The sequence below is a fragment of the Arvicola amphibius genome, chromosome 4 (genome assembly GCF_903992535.2).
Source record: "Arvicola amphibius chromosome 4, mArvAmp1.2, whole genome shotgun sequence".
Classification (NCBI taxonomy): Eukaryota; Metazoa; Chordata; class Mammalia; order Rodentia; family Cricetidae; genus Arvicola; species Arvicola amphibius.
Genome location: NC_052050.1, coordinates 21,660,945 through 21,683,243, shown reverse-complemented (window position 1 = coordinate 21,683,243; position 22,299 = coordinate 21,660,945). Strand labels below are relative to the sequence as shown.

Sequence of the window (22,299 nt, the reverse complement as noted above, 5' to 3'; positions counted from 1 at the left end):
ATTGACAGAACACAAACCATTCTCCCACACCAACTTCCTACACTTTTTTAAAAAACAAAGGAAAATATCCATAGTCCATTTGGGGGGAATGTAGGCGAGTTTCTGCATGGTCATTTCGTGTGTAAGCTAGCTGGGCAGCCGGGACAAATAAGGGGCCCCCTTCTCATGTAACAATTGGTGCTTCAACATGTTCAACTAAATCTGTGTAAAACTTGAGAAGGCTTGAAAAGGGAATTCTAGACTATACATATGTGTGTGTATGTATACATGTATATATATATATATATATATATATATATATATATAGAGAGAGAGAGAGAGAGAGAGAGAGAGAGCATTTAATACAGCTTTTTGCTGTTTGATTGTGGCATACTGCAGAGAGATTTTCCTGACTCAACAGCCACAGCAGAAAAAAAGTGGCAGTTTTGAAATATCAGTTTTCTGGGCTGTGCCACCAACATAACCTCTGACTCTTTTGGAAGACGGAGTATTTGAATGGAATTTGTGATCAGATTGCTCCAGCTTTCTTGATGGCAACTTGGACCAGCTGTGTGCCTGGAAGTTGGACAGTGTGCATGGCTCAGAGGCTTGAGCAGCTCTGCCATGCTGGACTGGGCAGGGCAAGCAAGCACTGACATATTACTCGAGCAATGACACAAAACTTAAGTTTTGAAAAAGCACTTAGCATTTTAAAAAGTGCTCCTGGACAGTAAAGAATTACAGATTCACAACAGGACAGATTCAGACATAAACAACCTCTAAATGGGTCTCAGTGTTGGATAAATGTACATAAGCTTGGGAGAGAAAAGAATATAAAGAGTCATAAAATAAAGTTAATGCATTAAAAAGGGTGGAGTAAAGTCTTTAAAGAGACAGAGTACAGATAGTCATAGACTAAAAGGAATAAAGAAAAATAAGCCATGTAAAAATGGAAAATTCACAGAGAATATGGATTTTGTATATTATTGTGTTTTCTTTGAATTTTTTGACTGTGAAGGAGCTAAGTACAGAGAGACATTTCATTGTATGGGCTGCTAAGCTAAACCGGCTTGTATATTATAAAGGTATCAGAACTTCAGAATTTGGGTCTAAGAACATGTTGCTTGGGAAAAGAGGTTCTTCTTTTGTTTTCATAGAAGATGAGAACCTGTGGATTGTTTCATGGACCAAGCCCTCCTGAAAGGTTGCTATAAACACCCTCCAAAAATTACTTCACCCAACTGCTGACTGAGAGGATCCTAGCACACAGGATACACCATGAAAGACCTGATTAATAGCACCTCCAGTCAGCACCCATATTCCCAAATATTGTCCATAAATGTTTATTTACATTTAAAGGGGGATATGATATAGTTATGAATAATTTTGCAATGGTATGAATCTTGGTTTGTTGATACAAGTTTAAGGCCAATTTTGTTATATGTATATGTATATTTCTGCTCTTGATTAAGGTGTTGTAATTATGTAGTTCATTTAAGAAATAAAGGTTAATAGATAATAATTTATAATAGTCAAGCTTGTAGTCATGTTAGCCAGATTTTCTAGATGTATAGAGATATATTTCAGTTAGATAGATATTCTTCAAATCTTACAGAGACCTTCAGAATATGGCATTTAAAAGTTTTAATAACTTATAACTTTTCATGACAATGAGGTACATATGCTCCTGGCAGCACCAAACTACTTCAAGAGGAAGATGGGCATCGAAGAGATTGAAGAGGCTACTTATGGAGTTGGTTACCCATTTGGGCAAAAAAACTGCTCTTGCCTGGACTGTTTCACTGGACATGTAGTACCTACAGAGAGATGACTACTGAACTTTCCTAAAGGTGAGATGATCCTTTGGTGTTCCTGCTTCATGAAAGAGTCTGCGAGACATTCTGCAGGACACAGAAAATGTGATTAAACTGTCTTTGAAATTTCCAGCTTCAAGAAAAGTCTGCTGGATACTATGGGCCTGTAGGCTGAAGATGGATGCCCCAATGGTATAGAAAAACTTTGGGTAAATGTCCAGCTAGGTCCTTGGGCAGCAGAGGAAAGGGTGGCTGAACTGGCCTTGTCCCATAGCCACACTGATGAATATATTGAATATCACTATAGAACCTTCTTCCAGTGATGGATGGAGTTAGAGACAGAGACCCACATTGGAGCACTGGACTGAGCTCCCAAGGTCCAGATGAAGAGCAGAAGGAGGGAGAACATGAGCAAGGAAGTCAGAACTGTGAGGGGTAAGTCCACCCCCTGATATGGTGTGACTGATCTAGTGAGAGCTCACCAAGGCCAGCTGGACTGGGACTGAACAAGCATGTGATCAAACCGGACTCTCTGAATGTGGCTAACAATGAGGGCTGACTGAGAAGCCAATGATAATGGCACAGGGTTTTGATTCTACTGCATGTACTGGCTTTTTGGGAGCCTAGTCTGTTTGGATGCACACCTTTGTAGACCTGGATGGAGGAGGAGGGCCTTGGACTTCCCACAGGGCAGGGCACTCTGACTTCTCTTAGGACTGGAGAGGGAGGGGAAGGGGGAAGGCTGAGTGGGAGGGAAATGGGAGGAGGGGAGGAGGTGGAAATTTTTAATAAATAAATAATATTTTTAGAAAAATGCAAAGACTAATGTTAATCTTAAGGAATTCTGTATATATTCTCAGCTCCTTAACTATATCTAGTTGAACAAACTGCATAAGATAGACCATGATACTTACTAAGTTCACAGCTGGAATAACTTGACACCCTCCCATAAAAGGAAATACCATGAACCCCTCTCCCACCTTATTTGGGTTTTGTCTGGCTTGATCTTAGGCAGATCTTACAAAAAGAGAAAGTTGGTTTTCTTTAGGATTGAGAGTGCTGAGACCCTACTCATGCTCCAGTACATGATCCCAGTATCTAGCACATGCAAACAACACTAAATGATTTCAAAGAGTATTAAATATTTAAAAAAATCTATTAACCATTGAGTTTTTTTATTCCACTGAATTTGGTAAAAAGAAAAATGTAGATGAGTGATAATTACTTGTAGAAAAGCAACAATGAAAGTTCAACCCCCTACTCATTGTTTAAACTCCTCTTTCATCATTTATCTTCATAATGACCTCATTTGTTGTTTAGATGGGAACTGATATACCAGTCACTACTCTCTTCTCATTGCCTCTACAAAAAAAGCAAATTTCCTCCAGAGCTTCATGGGTTGTTTTCTTGTCAGTCAACATTGAGTATGGAGTCAAGTATGCATAGTGGAACATGCATCAAGATATGAACAAATACAATGATGGATGAGCAGAGGGAAAAAGATTACCCCAACATTAGGCAGATAGAGGCCTCCTGTTATGATTGTAGGTGTGGAAAAGTATAAATTAAAAAAAGAAGGGAGGGAACGAGGGAAGAAGGGAGGAATTGATGGAGGGAGGGAAAGAGGGAGAGAGAAAAGGGAGAAAAAAGTAAAGAAGGGTGTTTACAGTTTGTGTTATCAAATATAAAATTAAATATATGTTCCTCATAAGCCTTTATTATTTTGAAATAGGGCCCATCTATTCCTAATTTCTCTAGAATTTCTGTCATTAAAACATTTTGAACATTATCAATGCCTTTTCTGTACCTTTTCTGAATTAGTGACATTTCTAACATTAAGACTAGTCATATGATGAATTATACTTATTTGTTTGCATTTGAACCAACCTTACATTCCTTCAATGAGATGTACTTGGTCTTGGTTGTTATTGTTATTGATGATATTGTTGTTGTTGAGAAAGGGTCTCACTATGTAGACCAAGCTTTCCTAAAACACACTATGATCCTACTTCCTCTGCCTCTTAAGTACTGGCAATAAAGGCATGTGTTACCATGCCTTGCTAAAGCTGCTTATTCATGATATATTACATTTTTTAACATATCTTAGAGTTCAGTTTGCAGGGGAAGGGGGCATTAGTGTCAGCATATTGTGTTTATGTTGGAAAATAAGTCTATCATTTTCTCTTACTTTATTGTTCTTTAGGTTTGGTATCACGATACTACTGTTTCCATGAGATAAATTTGGTACTGTTTCTTCCCTTTTAAGTTCATAAAAGAGTTTGAAAAAATATTGCTTCTAGGCAGTTCTGAGGATTCGATAACATTCAGCATTTTCAATGCTCTGGCTTTTCTTTATGAGAAGATCTTTAATTAATACATCAATCTCATTGTTCATTTGGGACTGTGCAGTCTTCCTTTTAGTAATTTTACCCATTATTTAGTAATTTAGTAAATTTATCCATTATGTCTAAATTTTCCAGCTTTGGAGAAAAATACTTTTTGTATATGCAATAAAGATATGAATTTCACAGGGGTGTATTGTAACTTCTCCTTTCTTTTATTTGATATCCTCATTCTTTATTTTAATTAATTGGGCCATATGTTAATCAATCTTCTTAATCTTTTCAAGGAACCAGCTCTTTGTTGGTTGACTGTTCTTTTAGTCTTTAACTCATTAATTTCTGCACTACTTTGTTATTTCTTGCCAAATACTAAGAGTTAGATTAGCTCCTTTTGTTTTCCTAGCATTATGTTGTTTATTTAAGACTTCTCTGAGGTTTGGTGTGTGGGAACACTTGTAGCTTTAACTTTTGTGGATGCTTTAAATATTCCCTAGAAGAGGTGATACCCTGTACATTGATTCTTACTTGAGTCTCAGAAATTTTGATTTTTCTCTATTTCTTTGATGACCCACCTTTTCACTCAAAAGCAAGCATTTCAGTCTCTAATTATTCATGAAGTTTCTATACATGCTCTTATTATTGGCTTCTCCTTTTATTCCACTGCACAATGGAAGGATATAAGAAATTGTCTCCTTTGTGTATCTATTAAGAGTTGCTTTGTGACATATATATATATATATATATATATATATATATACATACATACAAAGTTTGGAAAGATTCCTTGTGCTGATGAAAAGAATGTAAAATCCTTATGTGTGGAGTGGGATATTCTGTAACATATGATAGAATTAACCCTAAAGGTTCTTTGCTTTGACTTACTCTGATATTCTAAGATATTGTGGTAAAGAGAGAGAAAGACAGATACAGAGACAGAGTGGGACCCTAAACTCTCCCAATTGTCATTATATTAACAACATTTCCTCTTAAACCTGGAATGAGACAAGGGTCTCCACAATCTCTACTCTTGTTGTGTATTGTGCTTAGTCTCATCAGTGCAGCAAGACAAAAGATAGATATCAAAGAGACAGCAGTGTGAGAGGAGGATGCAAATTTATGTCTCTTCAGATGCTACATGATTTTATTATTAAAAGGTTTTACAGACTCTAAAGAAAACTCTTATGTTTAGCAAGCACTCTTATATATAAATTACAACCCAACATGCAAAAATAGTAGTTTACATAGAAATAATGACCCCCGCATGTTGTCAGACAATTCTGTATTCTGTCAATCATGTTTTAAATAAATGCTGATTGGCCAGCAGCCAGGCAGGAAGTATAGGTGGGACAACCAGACAGGAAGTAGAGGTGTGACAATAAAAACAGGAGAATTCTGGGAAGGAGGAAGCCCATTCCTTCACAATCCTGCCCAGACATGGAAGAAGAAGGATGTTACCTGCACCACTGAATAAGGTACTGAGCCACATGGACAACAAAGATAATAATAATGGGTTAATAATGGGCTATATAAGTTATAAGAGTTAGCCAATAAGAAACCTGAGCTAATGGGCCAAGCAGTATTTTAATGAATACAGTTTCTGTGTGATTATTTTGGGGCTAAACTAACTGGGCTGCCGGGGTGACAAGCAGGCCCTCATTTTACACCTGTGGGAAGGAATTTAGGAAAACCATTCCACTCAGGATAGCTTCCCACAAACAAAGTTCTTATCAATGACCTTCACGAAGGATGTGAAGGACCTTTGAAAAAGATATCAAATGATACAGAAACCTTCCATGAAGAAAACACTTCAGGACTTGGACATAGGCAAGAAGATTCTCAACAGCACTTCAGTAAATCAGACAATAGTAGCAACAAATGACAGATATAACTGCATCAAATTAAATAGATTCATCACAAATAAAGACACAGTGAACCACATAAAACACAGGCAACAAAATGGAAATATGTAAGAAAAACCCATTCCCAACTATTCGTCCAGGGATTCATATTCAGAATATAAAATGATTTTAAAAATTAAAAGCAAGACTGAAATTAACCTAATCCATAAATGGGAAAATAGTCTGAAAATGTAAAAAAAAATAGTACAAATTTCTAGTAAATTCATGAAAAATCTAAATAGTCATCACGGAAATGCAAATCAAAACTACCTATTAAATTCCATCTCACCCAGTCAGGAAGGCTGCCATCAAGGAAACAAACAATAAATGCTTAGTATATAGCAAGAAAAAAGAATTCTTTTCATTTTTGATGAGAATGTAAATTGACATAATACTTATGGAAACCTGTTTGAAGATTCATCCAAAAGCTAAAATTCATCCTGCCACTCCCCTGTGTTCAGATAAGGATGCCAAAGTTGATATACAATGGAGAAAAGTCTGCCACATGGCCATCAAGTGATTATTTCTTTAGTCAGTTTGTAAGATCTTAATCAAGGGCAGAAATATAGATATAACAAAATTGACTTTATAATTTGTATCAATAAACTGAGATCCATATCAATGCAGATTATTCATATCTATATCATGTCCCCCTTTAAATGTAAACAAACATTTATAAACAATATTTGGGGATGTGGGCATAGTTTCTCCAAACTGCTTCCTGCTGTTTATTGGGAGAAGTAATTTTTTGAGGGTGTTCATGACAACCTTTCAGGGGATCTTGTTCCATCAAACCACACCAGTCTGGAAGCAATCCACAGGTTCTCATCCTCTGTGGAAACAAGAGAAGACCCTCTTTTCCAAAGCAACATATCCTTAGACCCAAATTTAGAAGTCATGGTACCTTTATAATATTCATGCTGGTTTAGCTTAGCAGCCCATCCAATGAAATTTCTCTTTGTACTTAGCTCATTCAGAGTCAAAACAATAATATACATAATCCAGAATCTATATGAATTTTCCATTTTTATGTGGCTTACTTTTCTTTACTCCTTTTAATCTATGACTGTGTGTCCTGTGTCTCTTTAAAGACTTTACCTTTTTTTAAAAAAAGCAGTAATGTTATTTTATGACTCTCTATACTCTTTTTCTTCTCTCTTCTAAGCCTAAGTACATTTTCCAACACTATGGCTCATCTGTAATTCTTTACTGTCCCTGAGCATTTTTTAAAATCCTAAGTTCCTCTTAACATTTAAGCTGCAGCATTACTAGGTCAAATATGATACTGCATGCTTGCCCCAACCAGTCCAGCATGGTGGAGATGCTGGTGCCTCTGAGAGCCATGCACACTACCCCAGTTTCAGGCACACGGCCGGTCTACTTTATCATTAAGCAAGATGCAGCAGTCTGCTCACAGACCCCATCCAATTGCTCTGTATCAGCCCTCCTGCCTGAAAGAGAGTTCTCACTGGAGCACAACCCAGAAAGCCATCATTTCAAAATAATGTGGCTTTTGTTCTTTTTTCAACAGCTGAATCAAGAAAACCTCTCTTAAAGGAACTATGCCTCTGCTTGCTTCTAGCATACAGAGCCCATCCAAGAAAATGCTGCTAGCAAACCATGCTTAGCTCTGTTCTTTTGTGTCTAGAATTAATTTTTAAACTTTCTTAGGTTTTTATGTGGGTGTAGTTATCCACGTTGGCACTAATTTGTTAGGGTGAGCTGACTGCATGTTTGTCCCAAGCCGCCCAGCTAGTTTTGACCCAAAATATTCAGAGACAAACTGATTAATTAAATTACTGCTTGGCCCATTAGCTCTAAATTCTTACTGGCTAACTTCTAATTCTTAGTTTAACCCATATCCATTAATCTGTGTATCACCCATGGCAGTGGCTTACCAGGAAATTTTCAGCAGGTCTGACTCTGCCTTCTTTCTCCCAGCATGCCATTTAGTTTCACTGCCTACCTAAGTTCTGCCCTATCAAGAGGCCAAGGCAGTTTCTTTATGCATTAACCAATAAAAGAAACACACAGACAGAAGGACCTCCCACACCAAACACCCTAAAGAATGTTCATATCTACTTTCCAAAGTGACATATAAGGTTTTTAACACATAATTAACTTTAACTTAGTCAAATGTCAACAAGCAGCCATTTACTAGAAAGAACACCCACGTATAGATTGTGTCAAATTCATTCATGGGGAGATTACAGGCCAATGATAAAAAGAAAGATTAGATTATTACAGTGAGAGATTCCACAATCATAAGCTGAGTTGAGATGCCAATTATAAGTTTTATTTGCAAAGGGACAAAGAACCAAAAGGTGGCACCATCGAATGAAAAGAAAAGTTGATATGCAGATATCATCTCCCCTTGAAGAAGAATGAGAGGGTATCATTAAAAAAGGCTGGAACTTTATTTCTCAACTGTTAACAACAACATAAAGATGTTCATTTTGTGATACTCTCTCCATCATAACATCATTTATTCCCTATCTAAATGTATATAGACCTTAAGAGGACTTGATTTAAATAAATTTATATGTTTGCATCATTAGGCACAATTTCAACTTACCTTAAATCCATCATTAACCACAAAGAAAACCAATAGAGGAAGAGAAAAAAGAATGATAAGAAAATGAGAAAGAAAGACAGGAAAAACAATAAGGCAGAAGGAAGAAGACAAAAATGACCTAAGTCTACCCAAGAGATGCCCAATCATACTACAAAAGCATTTGCTCAACTATGTTCATAGCAGCATTATTTGTAATAGCCAGATCCTGGAAACAACCTAGATGCCCTTCAGTGGAAGAATGGATGAAGAAACTGTGGAATATATACCTGTTAGAATACTACTCAGCGATAAAAAACAATGACGTCTTGAATTTTGCATGCAAATGGATGGAAATAGAAAACACTATTCTGAGTGAGGTAACCCAGACCCAAAAAGATGAACATGGGATGTACTCACTCATAATCGGTTTCTAGCCATAATTAAAGGACATAGAGCCTATAATTCGGGATCCTTGAGAAGATAATAAGAAGAATCACCACCTGGCAATAGATGAAGAAAATGACTGAGCCCCACATTGGAGCACCGGACTGAGCTCCCAAGGTCCTAATGAGGAGCAGAAGAAGGGAGAACATGAGAAAGAAAGTCAGGACCGTGAGAGGTGCGTTCATCCATGGAGACGGTGGGACAGAACTAACAGGAGATCACCAACTCCAGTTGGAATGGGACTGATGTAACATGCGACCAAACCGGATTCTCTGAATGTGGCCGACAGTGGGGGCTGACTGAGAAGCCAAGGACAATGGCGCTGGGCTTTGATTCTTCTACATGGACGGGCTCTGTGGGAGCCTTCTCAGCTTGGTTGATCACCTTCCTGGACCTGGGGGGAGTTGGAAGGACCTTGGTCTTAACATAGAGTAGGGAACCCTGATGGCTCCTTGGCCTGGAGAAGGAGGGAGGGGGGATATGGGTGGAGGAGAGGGGAGGGAAGGGGGAGGAGGAGGGGAGGAGATGGAAATTTTTAAATATAAAAAAATAAACCATGAAAAAAAATGACCTAAGTCTGACCTAAGAGCACTGACTGAATCTGCTTTATATCAACAGTTCCCAGCTTGCTCCGGTTTGTTTCATTTGAATGGCTAGATGGTATAACTCTCAACATGATCCTCCTGGTGAGCCCCTCAGGAAAGGGCAAATCAGGACATTTAGACATGCACACAAGTTCACACACACACACATACACATACACACACACACTTTGATATCTTCTCACTCTAATGTATTGCCACTTCCACATCATCTGTCCTCTAGTTTACTCTGATACCGAATATGCTGTGCCAGATATCTTTATCCCAGGTGCCTTTGAGACAGCCAGATAGAGGAGTTGGCAAAGAAACAGACGTCTCAGCTAATCTGAAGAGAGGATTTTGTGTGTAAAAGGACAGACACTGAACCAGTCCATCACTGTAACTGTAACAACATCATCACGAAGGTTCTTCATCAGCTAAGGACTGTTGCAGAACACTCCAATACACTGTGTGAACATGTGTCACTGTGGTTGGGTTATAAAGATCTGAAAGGCCAATAGCTAGGCAGGAACAGGTAGGGCAGTACTTCTGGGAACAGAGATGTCTCAGGGAAGAAGAAAGGCAAGGTTGCCAGCTTGACACAGAAGAAGCAGGACATGCGGGAAAAGAGAAAAAAATGGGTCATGTGACGTCACTTAGATTAATAGAAATGGGTGAATTTAACTCATAAGAGATAGTTATAAACAAACCTAATCTAAGGTCTAGATTACATAATTAATAATAAGACTCCTTGTTGCTTTGTTTTTGTGAGCAGGAAGCCCAAAGAAAAATCTACCTACAAAAGACAGGAAAAAATGTAGACAGACACTCTCACCATCCTAAGACATCAGGGGCTACCACATGAGCAGATGATGACGAAGGACACAGTGAGACTGGTTGTACCTACCCTTCCCTTTATTGAAAGTGTTCCTGAGTTATTCTGGAAGAAAAATCAGATTAATCTTTCCAATGATGCATAGCATTGAGAAGCACTTCCTTATGAAACATGTACTGAATATGGAATGGGGTAAACAATGTCAAGGAAAATCCTGCTGATTGGTTCAAACCTTGAAGACCTGACATATAAAAGGTCCAGGATGCAAGAACTCTCCATATTGTAGAAAACTCACCTCTTAGCAGAAACCCTCCAACTATATCTGACACCATGTCCAACTCCTGCTGTTCCTCTTGCTGCCAGCCTTCCTGCTGCAGGACCACCTGCTGTAAACCAACTTGTGTGACATGCTGTTGTTGCACACCCAGCTGCTGTAAAACCACCTGCTGCAAGACAACCTGCTGTAAGCCAACCTGTATAACTAGCTGTTGCTGCACACCCACCTGCTGCAAAACCACCTGTTGCAAGACCACCTGCTGTAAGCCAGCATGTGTGACCAGCTGCTGCCAGCCCTGCTGCCAGCCCAGCTGCTGTAAAACCACCTGCTGCAAGACCACCTGCTGTAAGCCAACATGTGGGACATTCTGTTGCAAGCCAAGCTGTTGTAAAACCACCTGTTGCAAGACCATCTGCTGTAAGCCAACCTGTATAATCAGCTGCTGCTGTCCACCCTGCTGCCAGCCCAACTGCTGTGAAACCACCTGCTGCAAGACCATCTGCTGTAAGCCAACCTGTGTAAACATCTGTAGCTGCACACCCTGCTGCCAGCCCAGCTGTTGTGAAATCTGCTGCTGCCAGCCCTGCTGCTGTGAGTCCTGCTGCTGTCCAACCTGCTGTGAAAACACCTGCTGCTAGACCACCTGATGTAAACCAATGCTTGAGACCACCTGGGGACTCTAGTTCAGCTGCTGGGAGTCCAGCTGCTGCCAGGCCTACTGCTCATTAACTTTCCAACTGAACAATGCCCAGACAACTGTTCTTGTGTCACACCAGTCTTGCCATGTGAGCAGAAGCTCCCATCGTCCTCTAAGGCTATGACCATGTCAGAAGACTATCAGTCACCTTGATGGATGCAAGTCCACTCACTCTCACTCTCCTTTCTCTCTGTATGGAGCCCTGTCTGCAGCTTCTCTTCTGAGAAAGACACTTTAAATAAAATTATCAAAAATGTATGGAAATATAAATTATGGACTGTTATTCTTTTCATATTGTCTGTCACCATTGCACTTTGATAAATCACTTGATAGTATATTCATATGCTCCAAGACTTTTTATTGTACAACATAATGAAGTTCCTCTCTCTCTTTCTCTTTCTATTGTGCGCCCACTGTTATTAAAAATCCCTTTCCACATGCGACCAAATCGGACTCTCTGAAAGTGGCTGATGGTGGAGGCTGACTGAGGAGCCAAGGACAATGGCGATGGGCTTGGTCTCTACGACATGGACGGGCTCTGTGTGAGCCTTGTCAGTTTGGTTGCTCACCTTCCTGGACCTGGAGGGAGTTGGGAGGACCTTGGACTCAACATAGTGTAGAGAACCCTGATGGCTCTTTGGCCTGGAGAGGGAGGGAGTGGGGGTATGGGTGGAGGGGAGGGGAGGGAAGGGGGAGGAGAAGGGGAGGAGATGGCAATTTTTAATAAAAAATAAATAAACTGGAAACAAAAAAAATCCCTTTCCAGCAGGAGACATAAACAGCATCTATTTCTTCTAAGGTCCCACTCACAAACCAAAGCAAAATTCCACCAAAGTTGACTCTTAGGAGCCAATGAGTTTATTGGGCTCCCTTACAAAGCATAGATGAGGAGCTTGTTACAAGTGCATGGATTTGCGTCCCTGAAAAGGCTACAATGGAATGTCTTTACCTAGTAGGGATGAGAGCTTTTCCATAGCTGCATAGATAAAGATCCATCTCTACTCCTCTCTGGACCCTCCCCAAGATCACCCTCAGAGCAGAGTTGCATACAAATAGTGGTAGGGAATTGATGGATACTCAGGTAGGTACTCCTAACCCTCCCACTTTTTTATGAGGGATGTAAACGGTAACCAGCCCAGCTGGGATGATTTCTTATATAAAGGGCCACAGCTGAATGCTCCAAGATGGTGGTTGTTTGGCTCAGAGGACAATACTGTACCATGATGTGCACACACACACACACACACACTGAACGCAAACTTCTTATAAATGGACTTCACCAAGTATGTGAAAGACCAGAGTGATATAAATTTAAGATACTGAAAACCAAAATTAAAGACTATATCAAATGATGTAGAAACCTTCTGTGTTTCTTGTTGGCAAGTAAATATTTGGGGAATGATTATATTGTTTAAAATTATTTATAGGCTGAGCCCTATTCCCTTAAAATTCCAGTAATATTCTTCCCCAAATCCCACAAAAGTACTAAAATGCAAAAGACTACACATATGCAACGCAATCCTATATAGGAAAAACACTATTACAGGTATCAAAATACATGGCCTCAAAGTATACTACAGAGCAAACACGATATATAAATCATTTGTATAGGACCAAATATTGACAGGTAGGCCAATGTAGTTGGATACAGGATTGAGAAACCAATGCACAGATATACAACCTCCTAACACCATCTTCCCAAGTGCATTTGACACACATGGGACACAGGGTAAAGCTGGTACCAACACAGATGCCTGTTTTTGTAGATGAACAGACATGGAGCAAGGCATTCGGCTAGTTAATGCGAGCATAGCATCATCTCACCGCTCTCGGCAGGTACTTCCTAACTGAAGTCCAAGCAAAGGAAGAAAGCTACAGAAACAAAACTCTCCTAACCTCTACTCCCAGAGGAGCAAGCACATTACAGCATGAAATCCAGAGCTGTGATGTAAACGACGGTGTTGTTCCTTCCTCTCATCTGAAGAAGTTCCTGTGAGTTATTCCCAAATAGAAAACAAATTAAGTACTTTAAAAAAAAAAAGAATCCTATTAAGGAACAGCTTCTTCCTTGATAAACAAACTTTGAAAATGGAAAATAATATAAAGAACAAGGAACACTGTGATTGGTCCAAACCTAGGTGAGCTGATGCATAAAAAGACCCAACTACAAGGAAGGCCTGGTATTCTAGAAAACTCTCCTGTAAGCAGAACACCACGCTCCACGCCTGAATCCGGATGACCAACTTCTGCTGCTCTACCTGCTGTCGGCCTAGCTGCTGCAGGACTACCTGCTGCTGAATCACCTGCTGGAGACCAAGCTGTGTTGCCAACTGCTGCCAGTCCAGCTGCCGTGGCCAAATTAACACTGTCTGCAGCTTCTATCAGCCCCGCTGCCAACCAGCTTGCTGTGAAACCGCATGTTACAAGACCAGCTGCTGCATCACATCCTGCTCCTGCCCTGCTGTCAATCAACTTGCCATGAAACCACTTGCTGGAAGACCACCTGTTTTAAACCAGCTTGGGTGAGCAGCTGCTGCAGTGAATCCTGCTGCCAGCCCAGCTACTGTGTGCCCAGTTGCTGCCAGCCCAGCTACTGTGTGCCCAGCTGCGGCCAGCCCAGCTACTGTGTGCCCAGCTGTGGCCAGCCCAGCTACTGTGTGCCCAGCTGCGGCCAGCCCTGCTGCCGCTGACCAATTCCCCAAGAGACAAATATCTGCACAACTCATGTAAAATCACTTCTTAATTGTGCTAAAAAGCCATTAGGCTAACCCTAAAATTCTGTTAATTATCAAATTCTTGTTTAAACATTCATTTCCGCAAGGGAGTGCGGAGGTCTCACCCTCTTCCTGGCATTTCAGATCTCATGCCGTCTGCTGCGGAAGTCAAGCTTCAACTTAAATTCTATGCCACCATCTTCATCTCTTCCTCTAAGAAACTTAGGAGCGTGTGTTCCTTAAAACTGGCATACCTTCACGCATCTTTATAATCATGCTTCATTCTGCAGCACACCCCACATCCTTGTGCTGCTACTTTCTTTTTCCTGGTCACTTGGAGCTGTCTCCTAAAATGTATGCAGCCTTCACAAATTCTTAATTATTTAAGCACCACGTTTCATTTCGTGTTATCGGTCTTTATTATTCTGTGGTAAAGTCATTTGCTATGAGATCTACATGCACAATCAAATTTTAAATGTGCAATATGTTGCCACTGTATCACACACGGAGGTCACAATGCTGCAAAGCAGGTCTCTTAGAGCTACCCATCCTGCATACCTGAAATGGAAGACTCGCTGAGTGTCAACTCACTGCTACAAACCCCTTCTGTGAAGCCAGTATCACTCTAACACCCAAAGCTGGTAAAGACACAACAGAAAAGGAAAACTGCAGGCCAATATCCCTGATGAACATAGACCCCAAAATACTCAATAAAATACTTGCTTTTACCATTTTATTTATTTTATTTGCAAATAAAGGCAAGAAGAATCCTGAAAAAAAAATACTTGCAAGCAGAGTACAGACATACATCATAAGAGATTATCCACCATGACCAAGTTGGCTTTATCTGTGAGACTCGGGAAGGATTCAACATACACACAAGTCACAAAGCAGAATAAACCACATAAATGGACTTAGAAATGCAAATCACAGAATTATCTCAAGAGACGTCGAAAAAGGCTTTCATGAAATCCAGCATGTCTTCATGGTAAAAGCCTTAGAGAAAGCAGGAGTGTATAGAACACACCTCAACACAGCACAGCCATTATGGAATCTGGTATAAAGTTTTTCTAAAACTTAAAGTAAGAATTTCCATGTGACCCACCTGTACCCTCCTAGGCATATGCCCAAACGACTCTGTACTCTACCACAAACATATCTTTGTTTTTCATTTTTAGATTGCTTGAGAAGCATCCATGAATTTTCCAACAGCTACTATACCCTTCCCATCCCCACCGCTGTGTGAGGATTCTCCTTTCTTCACATACTTGCCAACATCTTTGTCTTTAGCTTTTTCTGATAATAGATGGCTATAGTATTCCAAAGTTGCAATTACTGAATAATAGTCAAATGACATACTGCCAGTCTGTCTAGCAAACTAGACAACGGAGGAAAGATGTCTTTCCTGTCTTGTGCTCAGCTCTCCAGATACTGCCATTTCACAAGTTGGCAGTGCTTCTAAGAATGTCAAGTTCCTCCTGTCCAAACAAATATAAATTCTCTTGATTTTTTTCCCTAGGACACCTCAGTGTACAGTCCTTATGCTGATACTTCTACTTTTTATCAAGCCAGCACCCCTCAAACCCTGAGGAAGCATCCTTTTTGTTAACTAGAATTGTTTCAGACACCTTACCTTCTTATGCAGCCATGACAACATCCAGGATCTTGGCTGTTCTGGGACGAACAAGATGTAGAAATGCACCTGGTAGAACATGTTTCACGCCAAGAGAACTCTGGGCTGACCTACTGTTCACCCCCAGACTCATTACCATCTCATTGTCATACACCACCCTAGTAAAATCCCTGCCCAACCATATAATCTTGTTCCATCCTGTTTCCAACTCAGATGCAAATCAACTCTTGAAGATTAAAGGACAGGACTCTTCCATCTCCAAGATGGACTCCACCCCCTTCACAAAAACTCGGTGAATAATGCTCCTACTCATAGTCAGCATCATCCCCTTTGGCCCTTTAGCTTCAAATCCATTGTTCAGGTAAGAGCCTGATCTGCCAATCATTTCCCCTAAATCCTTGGCTTAAGAGACTCTAGATTCTACCTTCTACCATTGGTTCCATGATACCTACAGGGGAAAGGGCCCAGTTTGGGTTCAAAAGTTGACAACATTTTCATTTGGTACTTTGTTTTTACAACATTTTAGAGCAAGTCAGGACATTGCTTGGCATGCAAGTCTAATTATATTTTTGAGTAACTCAGAGTTTCCTCCACAAGTTTTAAAAGCTAAATATACATCCCAGAATAATAAATTTTGAATAAATAAAAGTAACAAAATAATAAATTTTCCTTCCAAAAGTGCCAGGGGCTCTCATGTTTTCTGTATTTGTCTATCAGTTAACATTCTGGCATACCTTGTATATTATTTGTTAATTTAATAACCACATTCTCTCCTCAGAAAGTATAGCCAGCACATATACTGAAAATAAATGCCTCTTTTGATAACTATGTGGCAACTAAAGACACTTCTTCACTTTTATTCTCTGGAATAGTTCAATATTACATAAATGACTATTATTAATTTTATAAAATTGCTTGATAATTTTTCTTCTTTATAGAAGATAAATCAGTAACTTGGCTTTCTGAAGTTTCCCCACAGATTGCATACAGAGAAAAACCCATAGTGTTGTTTCCCAGTGCACCCACTGAGAATTCGCTACTCCCCCCACCAACTCTGAATCACTGCAGTGTTTTCTACAGGCATGAGAAGTCCTAAGTAATAAAAATGGGGAGGGGCTGGAGAGCTGGTTCAGTGGTTAAAAACACTGGCTGTTCTTCTTGAGGACCAGCCTCCACATGGCAGCTCACAACTGTCTATAACTCCAGTTCTAGAAGATCCGACACCTTCTTCCAGCCTCTCGGGCACCAGGTACACAAGTAGTGCACAGACATGCATGCACACAAAGCACCCATACACATAAAATAGCAATTTTCTTAAAGAAAATAAATATAAGGAGACAAAGCAAAGCCAAGTAGTATTCCTGGGAGGTGGAGAATCTAGATAAGTTCAGAACTGACTCAGTTAGATGAACTAGAGAAAATACAGTAAAATGGGAAGAATGAAAATTTCTATTTAGGAATAGATAGGTATAGTCAGTATGTCTCCCAAATAAGGTATCCAGGAGTCAAATATGGTATAACATACACAAATCATGACCAAGCTGCATTGGTTTCAGTAAGGCAGTATCTATCTAACATTTAAATACACCTTAGTGTTTAACTGTGTGTGCTAAAAAAGACTCGATAATCAAATATCTTGAATGGTAAACTAGGAGCATGTTACAAAACATCAGTGAGTTGTGTTTTCCTTTGTGGGGGAGGTGGGAGAAAAGAATCTCCTTTCCAAGTACCATTCGTTAAAGATGCTGTCTCTCCTCCAATGTGCACTCTTGGCATCTTTATCAAAAACCATATGTGAGAAAAGAAGGCATGAATTTGAAGAAGAGTGTGGAGGGGTATTTTGGAAGTTTGAAGGGAGGAAAGGGAAGGAAGAAATATTGTGATTGAAATACAATTGGAAAAATCACCAAAAAGATACTCATGAGCTCACAGAACTATTTAAAAAAAAAAAAAATCACGTGTCAGAAATTTTAGGATCATGGGTTTCTATCTGGGTCCTCAATTCTACCCCACTAATAAATGTGTCTCTTTTTATGCGTAACACCAGGGTGTCCTTATTACTATAAAGTGTGGTACAGCTTGAAACCAGAAGCAGTGACAGTTCCTGAATGGCGTTTTCATTGTCTGAGATTGTTTGGGCTATTTGGGGTCTTTTGTGCTTCGGTATGAATTTTAAGTTTTTTTTATTTTCAATCTGTGTGAAGAATTGCCATGAATTTTTTGTGGACATTTGCATTGCATCTACAGACTGCTTTTGATGTTGTGGTCACCACTACACTACAACATTAACCCTACCAATCCATGATCGTGGAATCCCTTTCCATCTCTTAGCATATTTAAATTCTTTCTTTGGTGTTTTATAGTTTCCACTGTAGGTTTCTTCTTTACTAGCTTTGGAAGATTGGGAAAGATCGTTGTGAAATAATTAATGCCTTTTGCACATGATGCACTCGTGAACTCACAGGAACTGTGATTGCCTACCAAAAAGACGTGCATAAAAATCAAGCTAGACCTAATTCCAGCATATATGAGGAGAGGTAAAATGCCCTGTCCTTAGCTGAGGAGCTTTGATAGTTGAAGGCTGTCAGGGTAAGGAATTTAAAGGTTCTTTTGAGACTTTTTAAGTGAAATGGCTCATGTTCTAGTGGATAACCCAGCATCACTGGTTCTTAACCTATGGGTTGCGAGCCCTTTAAGGTTGCATAATAGATAGCCTACATGTCAAATACTTACATTAGGATTCATAACAGCAGCAAACTTACAGTTATGAAGTAGTAATGAAATAATTCTATGCATGGGGGTAGGTATCCACAACATGAGGAACTGTACTAAAGGGTCACAGCATTGGGAGGGTTGAGAACCATACAGACAGTACGAATTGGATTCATCATTGCACCAAAAAGAAGACATGAGTTGGGAGGGAGAGACAGTGAAAGAATCTGGAAGAATTTGGAGAGGGAATGGTTGGTGGATTCAAATAAATAATATATACACATGAATTCAAAAACATTGAGTTTTCTGATTGGTTTTGCTGTTTGTTTGTTTGCTGTTCAAGATAGGGTTCTTCTAGGTAGCCTTGGCTGTCCTAGATCCAGCTCTGTAGACCAGGTTGACCTCAAACTCACAGAGCTCCACCTGCTTCTGCCTCCCAAGTGCTGGGATTAAAAGTGTGCGTGCACCACCGCTGCTCAGCTAGGTTGAGTTCTCTTGAGTCAACGCCTTTCCCGGGTGGAAGATGGAAAACAAGAAGGAAACCTACTGCAATTTTAAATCAGCACCGCATATCCCACAACACACCCTCCACTCAAAGAGGCACTCTGCAGGAGAGAAAGGCTTAACTCACAAAGCAATCAAACAAAGGTATAGGAAGCCTGCCTCAAATCTGCCTTCTTAGGGATACAGTCCAGGGATGCTGACGTGATAGAGAAACAGGGTGAACTGCGGCACGGGCATAGTGGGTGGGTGCAAAGTGAATCAATCCATGGTTTGTACATGCACAGTCCAATATCATGGCTTGTCTGGAACACAGGTGAAAAAGTAGCCTGCCCGTGTGATTTTTCACACTTTGACCTTAAAAGAAGTCATCCGCTGGAAATATCCACAGTCCCAATTGAACTATCAATGGTTTCGACCCCAGTGAGTTAGATAAATCTTTGCTCCGGGTTTCTGCAAAGCATCTCAGGCAGCTGCTATCATCAGAACCTGCCATCATCACCTATCATGGGTGTTGTCTAGAGCAAAATTGGTGGGCAACCGAACAACATGGCTTAGCAGAACCTCCAAAGTTGAAGATCTCCAAAATTAAAGTCAGCGAGAAGAGAGTTATTGAAAGAAAAGGATGCTTCTTTCCAGAGGCTGAGGAGATGATTGGTAGACCTTAGAGCTCATTTCTGTCTCACTATAGACACAGCATCATGTCTGTGTTCTCTTCGTCATCTTTCCTTGGATTGGAAATCAATTATAATGCTCATTTAAGGTGATTGACAGGCCTAAAGAAAACTGTTACTGTCTCAACTAAGTCAGGTGCAATAGCAACACATCTTAATTCCTCCCTTGAACAGAAAGAAAGATAAAGGGGAGACAAAGACTAAAACACAGACAGACAGGCAGAACATTCGCTCTTCTTCTCTACAGGTTAAAACTATTTTTCTGGACCCTGGTTTTTTTCAGATCAGCAACAGTTAAAGTCCTGTGTGTTCATCATAGTATGATCTCAGAACTGGGTAATGACAATAAACCATCACTGTATCTGTAAATACCTCTTCCCTCCAGTGTATCCTGCTGCTTTAGTCCACCTGCTCTGTCTGGCTAGGCTCTTATGTGGATGTAGTAACATTGTGTTGGACATCTTCCCAGACTGCTTTTTGTTTTGCCCAAGCAGAATCTCATATAGATCTGAGGATGACCTTGAACTTCTGATTCTCCATCTCCACATTCTATGTGATGAGATTATGGTTGTATGCCATCATGCCTGCTTAATGCAGTGTTAGTGATTGAAATCTGGACTTTATACACTCCATGCAAGCATCCTTCCTCCTGAACTACATCACCAGTCCCTCACCTTGGACTGTCCTTAATGTACCTGGAACACCTAAGTAGAAGTGTTGGTATAGAAAAAAAATGCCTGGACTAGCCTGTGGAATCAGACTTCTGGGAGTAAACAATGAACTAGTCATTTAGTTCATCTCCAAACACCACCAAACCTCTCTCCCAAGTCTCTTCCTAATCTAAGTAGAGTCAAAGGAACAAAACTTTGAAGGGACAACTATCCTGAGTCTCCCATGGTTCCAGGAGTGATTATGTGATCAAGTAATGATCAAAGCAAGATGTTGCTGATGCTGGGTTCAGCTTTCTTCTGCCAGAAAAGTTGTCTTAGGAGTTGCTCTCAATTAAGATCCTTACTTTGAAAAATTTTTGTAACATCCAGAGAGCAATATTTTCTTTAATAACATCAAACTGAAAGTGAAATATTACAGAAACAAGGAAAGACCTGCTGATTGGTCCAAACTATGAAGACCTGATATATAAAAGTCCTACACAGAAAGGAGTCATTGTCTCTGAAAAGTTGACCAGTGAACAGGAGCCCAACCTTTCACAGCTAGCACCATGACCCACTCCTGCTGTTCCTCTTGCTGCCAGCCAACCTGCTGCCAGACCGCCTGCTGAGAACCACCACCATCACCGCCACCAGTAGCAGCAGCAGCAACTAGACCCACAACAGCAGTGGCAGGGTGTGCTGCAGCAGATAGTAGGGCAGGTTGGTGATGATGATGATGGTAATAATGATGATGATCAACCTCTCAAAGAACTAACATCTGCACCAACTCTTGCCGGCAACTGACCTACCACACCTACACAAATCCACTTCTTCCCTTTTTGGTAACCACCAGGTTATCACAGGATAGTGTTCGCCATTTACCCTGTTCTAAGAGCACTGAGCTACTCTGGCGCAATGCAGAGATCACTCTTTATTCCTTAGTGCTTGTTGATACACATTTCATAACCATGTGTCCTTCATACAGTTATATTCTAAAACTGAGATCTCTGCTTCCCTAAAGCAGAGCTGGGAGAGTAGTCACTGGTCTTAATGCCTGAACTGTCTCTACAGATCCTGTCACAGTTTGCATCCACTCATTCCCTGATGGAAATTTTGGTTGCTCCCATATCTTGACTATGGCTATTATAATGTCATGAGAAATTTAATATTCTGATATCTAGAATTATACATTCTAGATAGTAATGTCCTGTCTTATACATGGTTGGCAAAGGTTTTCCCAGTTCTGTAGGTTCTCTCTTCACTCTTCTGATTAGCTCCTTTGCTGTGCAGCTTTTACACTTTCTGTAATCTCATTGGTCAATTCTTGGGATTAGCTCTTTGCTATTGGAGTCCTTTTCAGAAACAGCAACAGATGTTGATGGGGATATAGGAAAGAAGGAGCACTTATACTCCACTGATAGGAAAGCAAACTGGGACAGCCACTGTGGAAATCAATATGGGAGTTCCTCTGAAAACTAAAATAAGAAGCTAGTTGGGAAAAAGAAAGGGGTTGGTAGGAATGAGAGAGAAGAAAGAGAGGGCTAAGTATGATTGAAACACATTATGCACAATGGAATCTTGTTCATCCATAAAGAGTGAAACTTTCAGGGAGATGAATGGATCTGGAGATCATCATGCTAAGTGAATTAAGCCAGACTCACAAAGTCAAACACTGCATTTTTCCTGATAGATGAGATGTATAATTAAATGTATGTGTGTATAGATGAGTCTAGGAGGGCATGAAAGTATAAAGGGGACCATGTTTGAAACAGAGATCTTATGGGAAGGAGAGAAGAAAAGGAGATGACAAAGGAGTCCATGCAGCATGAAGCGGGAGGGGAGGTAAAGGAAGCCAGGAGGAGAGGTAGAGGTAAAGGAAGCCAGCAAGAGAGGTAGAGGGCAGTTGAGAAGAATGGGCAAGGGGCCAGCAATAACAAGGCAAGAGGACATGAACCAGCTTCCTGACTGTTCGCAAAACACACTTTTCTCTCAAG

General features: G+C 40.3%; 1 pseudogene; it reads left to right on the top strand.

Annotated features, from left to right (window-relative positions):
• Window positions 1-10,777: 10,777 nt before the first annotated feature.
• LOC119811397 lies at window positions 10,778-14,111 on the top strand (annotated as a pseudogene).
• The last annotated feature ends 8,188 nt before the right edge of the window (window positions 14,112-22,299 follow it).